Below are 5,697 nucleotides of genomic sequence, written 5' to 3'. Positions count from 1 at the left end.
CCTTTGTACAAAAGATCAAGATCATTTGATGACACAAATGACCAAAAAGGCTACCACAATGAAAGCCAAAAGAGCTGCCAAAAAACTCCAATCACAAGCTCAAGAACAAGCACAGCCACACAGATGAACTGCTATTTGGTGAGTTGTAGGCCAACATAAGTGATTTTGTTAAATTACATTAGTTTCTTATACCTAACGCATTTCTGTTTATATGTATCAGGTGTTGGAGATGAGTTTGGGGAGCTAGTTGAGGAGCAAAAGATAAAAATGATGGCTTGCTTGTGTGTTTGATGCTAAGGAGATGAGTTGCTGCTGGTTCAACATGGGTTTCCATTTAGTATAGGAATGACATAGCTGGGTTATTTAGGCTAATGAGAAATTTGGGTTTGTAATTTTAAAACAGTTGGTTTGTATGATTTAAAACAGTTTGTTTGATGAAGATGAAACAATAGGTTTGATGTTTTATTTGAGGTGTTTGAATGATATTTGAACATGAATGGTTGTCATATTGAATGATTGTCTTATTTGGTATCCAAGGTTAAGTAGTTGAGGTCTTAGTTACACTATTTTTAAATCAGTGAATTGAATGGTGTGATTTTACAGGTGTACAATTGTACTGTTTTAGGGGAAATGCTGTCCGTTTGAACTCCAACACTTTGATTAAGATCGATAGATACCCATAATAGAAAGAAACCTAATTCATTTCAATTGCATTGTTCTCTCATTACAACCAAATTTAACCCTACACCATCATTTTGTAAGCCATCATCCCTATAAAGACTACAACAATAGTCACTAATACAACTTGACCAGTATACATTAATGATGCATTGAACTTCTCCAACCGTTTCACTCTAGTTTTTAAATTGCGCATCTCCTCCGATTGTCATAACTCATGAGAAATTTCATTGACCACTGGTGTAGCTATGGAAACACAAGTACTTCTGAGTTCAATGATGGGTTCACCCCACTCCAAGAATTCCTTGCATTTATTTTCCCTGATCATCTCTGGGCAACTGTAATAGAGCCTGTTTGGGTTCTTTTCAAATCCAGACACCTTAATTATAGCTTTTCTACCACAGATATGACAATTCTTGCTAACATACTTGAGGTAGCCATCATGGTTCCGATCATTCGCACTACCAGTACTACCAGACATTTTCCCTGCAAGAAATAGGCATCAAAGTAAGTTGCTTCTTCCATATTAAATTAAGCAAATGATAAAGACAAAGTGTTTTGAAGGAGAGGATTTTTTAGAGAGAGTATCCATCTCTTTAAAAGCTCAAAAGGATGGTAAAGTTCAAAAGAAATCACTTCAAGGGTTAGTGGAAGGAGATTAAAACCAATGTCATATTGAAGAACCCATCTTAAATTAGAACTTACTTTAAACAGAGGAATAGAAACAAAACAGAGATAATCAAAAATATAAGGTAAACAAACCCAATAGCCAAGATTTCAAGAACTTACTGGTTGTTTCATTCTGCTTTGCCAAATGGATTAAAATGAGAAGGAAGGCAAAGCAGAAGAGGCCACACAAGTAAACTACATATGGTTGTGCTCACTTGGGCAGTGAAGGATATTATGAAACAGGGGAGGGGTCCTCAAAAAACAGAGAAAGGAAGGAATGATGAGATCAGAGAGCTCTTGCACTGGCCGAAAGATCCTTGGTTATGCTTGCCTTAAAACTGAAGAACAGAATAAAGGCTGCAACAATACAGCATAATACAGAACTATTTTGTATACAAAACGTGGTTCTTGCCTTGTGGGAAAGAAAAGTTGAGATTTGCTGCGATGTGATCAAGGACTCCCTCAAGGCAAGGTTGGAGATGAGAAACAAACAAAAGCCCAAAACAAAGAAATAAAGAAACACGTTTCTCTTTGCTTGGTGCAAAGAATAAGTAAGTAATCAAAAGAGAAACGTATTCCAACCCACTAACATCATTAAAATTCTACCCATGAAATAGTTCCCCTTCCCTGTTCATGCCATCCCATGCCATGCCAAGCCATCCTTGTGTAAAAGCTAAAAGAGAATGGTTATACAGACAGTACAGAGACAACAGACAGTACAGAGACAAGGGCCAAGAAGTCCAGATGATCATTATAAACAATAAACTCTTCTCTCCTCTCTATATTTTATTCCTCTCAATCAAAAAAAGAAAGTAAGGAATTGAAGTGAGATATAGAAGTATGAATGCCAATGAAGTAAATTTAAACTAATATCTGCCAATTTAAACTAACGTAATTGCAGAACCTGGCTCGAGATCCAGCTCGTTTTAGGGTTCGAAAACCCCAATTCGAAAACCCTTTTGATTAGGGTTCGATTAAATTCAGGCTGCAACATAAATTGTTTTAATTCAATAGAGTCGCTCACTTGTTTTAAGTTCAACAAGGAAATCAGAAGAAGGAGAAGAAGAAGGGAAGCAGAAGAAGAGACAGAGATCGTTCAGAGAAGAAAGAGCATAGAAGAAGTAGAAGAAGAAGAAGCTGAGAAGAGTTACCTGCAGGGTTCGATCGTAGCCGGAGAAGGAAGGAAGTCGCCGGACAAATGGATGCTGGACGCCTTGCCGGGGCAGCAGGTCCTACCAAGCTTTTCGTTTCTTGAATTCGTTCTCTGCTGGGTATGTAACGGTTATACTGGGTTGGTTTTTAGGAACAAATATTTAGGAGTAAAACTGTCTTTTCTAATTAGGTTAGGGTAATACATAAGTGAGGGTAATTACGTTTTTTCATTTATGAAAATAAAACAAAGGATAAATTGATCATTTTCAATTAGTTTAGGATAACAAATAAGTGAGGGTAATTAAGTCTTTTCAGATTTAAGAAAATGGAGCAAAAGGTAAAATGGTCAAAATTTTAGCATCTAATGGTATTTAACGGATTGGACCTAATTGGCATTTAGGGTGTAAAGCAGAGGTGGTACGTAAAATATTAAATCGCTTAGGGGGGTACGAGGAATATTGGATGCATTATAGGAGGGTACGTGTACTTTACCCTTAAAAGAAGATGAGGAGAAAACTAATGTTGGGGAATTGAAAGAGTAGAAAGCTTCAAAAGAACAGAGAAAAAAAAAAAAAAGAGAGTAATATACACGCACCTCCCCTGAGATTTGCTTTAATTATATTTTCAGTTGTGAGATTTGACAAATAACGTGTACCTTCCCTATTTTCCAAACTAATTAGTAACTAAACCCACTCTGTTAACTTGTGATAAAACGTTACAATTATATATTAGATTCCCAAAATACCCTTCTTGCTAGTGAAAAGGCCCCATTAGTTGGTAGCTCTTCTCCAGAATTCCATTTTTCTTCATAATTATGTAAGCTGGTTAATTGGTTGCTGCTGCCGGAAGATCTAAGAACCCAATTGAAGCGTTTAATGCTTCTCTCTGAGGATCTGTGGAGGATATAATATAGTCTTGTGGATGTGGGTAAGTAGTTGTGGTGTTGTTGTTGTAGTATTTATGCGGAGGGCTTTTGGAGTTTGTCCAAACTCTCTATTAATGACTTGACTTTATTTAATTAGTATTCAATATTATTGACCAACTCCTTTCTTTGATTATTTGAAATGGTCGTTTTTTTTTTTTTTCCAGTTAAGGGCTAAAAAGAAGTGTTGACACTTGACTGCGTAAGCGCTTAGAAATATATAAAAGATATTCAAATTACCAAAATGCATCCCTACACAACAATTGTGTAGACTATAGACCAGCACTTCTTTTGCTTAGCTTGGTCCACACATACAAACACTGAAAACATTTTCATGAAGCTACGGGGCAATTCAAAATTTTAATAACCAAAATGCCCTTTGACCTTTTAGCGGCTTCATAAATGTAGGATTTTAAAAAAATTGTGTGCAGAGCTTCACCACCAAGTAATTTTCATGTATCATATGCCTCAGTGGACTACAAACTGATACTATATAAAAATCTCTCTAAGATATATAGTTGTCATCTCAAAAAAAATAATGGACAAAATTAAAAGATTATCCACTATTGAGATTGCTTTAGTTTAACAAGATTAGACATGCTGGGTTTAGGCTTTTACAAAGTATCCAATACACTATATATGTTTTATTACCCCAGATTCACCTCACAAAAACCTTTCTATCATTCAAGGAAGAGATTTAAGAGACCTCACGTTCACCGGATTCCAAACCCTCTTCCTTCTAATTTCGTTATCAACATCAGTAAAGCTCCACCGACCCTCATCTCCATTATTTGTTTATTCCTCAGTGCAAGTTCACTCTCTGGAGGATCCATTAGGAGGTTTCTTGACGCAGCAGATTGGCACCGTCTGTGGAAAAGATCATTGCAATCTAATCTACTTGAACACTCTCTACCAATAGTTGTAGCACCACTAAACCCACAGCCTAGTTCTTCTCGTGGTGGAGGTAATGGACGCCCTCTGCGGGGAAACGCCAGTAGGGGTGACCGTTCCGGGAGGTTAGCTTCACTGGTGGAAAAATAAGTTTAACTCCTTATTTGATTCATTTCTCTGTCTTTTTCCTCAAAAGAGGTGACATAGAGGAACACGTGACATTCCCACATGCACCATTATATATCTATCCTCACATCAGGGTCCCACATTTGACAGTTGCAACTGTAAGTAATTTCCAAAGTTATAGGCTTGGAAAAAAAAAGGTGCCCAGGGTGAAAACGAGATATTGCAAAAGATCCCTTCAAATTTATTGGTCTGACGCTCCAGATTAAGAAGAGTGAATTGGGGATTAGTATTATTATTATTCTTCATCAACATACTAAGGTGAAAGGTACAATTCCCCACCTTCTATTTTCATTCTTGTTGTGTTCTAGGTATTCATATGGGCATGATAGTGTTAGGTTTTTATTATTGTCTAAACCCATAGGGAAAATTTTTGTTGATTAAGGAGATGGGCATTGATCAGCTCCGGATAGAATGCGACTCGCAAGCTGTGGTGGAAGTTGTGATTCGAAAATCAATCCCTTGGTGTTTCCAATAGCAATGGTGCCATTTTATTTCATTCCTTGACTCTATATCTTGGTGGATAACACAATGATTTTGTGAAGTTAATATGGTGGTTGATACGCTTTCCAAACATGGTGCAAGAATGCAAGGCCCTGCTTATTGGTTGTGTTGCCTAAGTTTCGTGTCATCAGACGTGAGTTGGGAATCCCAAAATCGACTAAGGTACAGGTTTACATAAGGCTTGGTTAGAGCTGTTACTGATGGCAATGCCGAAGGTGGTTCTCTGACAAGGCTACGGTTTTCTCTAACTCCTTGTTGATGGCATTGCCGAAGGTGGGGGGTTTTTGAGGCCTATTCTTTTCTTGTATCTTTGTCCACTAGATATGCCTAGATGTTAAGCCTGTAACATATTTTTCTTTACTTAATATATACTTGTTGACTTCTAGCAAAAAAAAAAAATAGAGTATTTTGTAGCTAATTTTCCTTAAAGATTCTAATTTATTGGTTGAAAGGGTTTTCTCCAATGTGAGAGAAAACTACTTTTATTTGACCACTTAAATAACCATAAATTCATTGTATATACCATTTGCAACATGTATGGTGGTGATAAAAAATTGCTTTGATAATCACAATAATAAAAAAAATTCCAACAATTAATTTGAAATGAAATTAATTTATTAATGAAAAGAATAACAAATTTGTTTATAATTTCAATATGTGTAATCTCCAAGTACAATTTTCCTATTTCCCTCCTATAA

This window comes from Telopea speciosissima, chromosome 7, assembly GCF_018873765.1.
Source record: "Telopea speciosissima isolate NSW1024214 ecotype Mountain lineage chromosome 7, Tspe_v1, whole genome shotgun sequence".
NCBI lineage: Eukaryota > Viridiplantae > Streptophyta > Magnoliopsida > Proteales > Proteaceae > Telopea > Telopea speciosissima.
The sequence above is the reverse complement of the archived record's forward strand: the minus strand, read 5'-3'. Positions refer to the sequence as shown.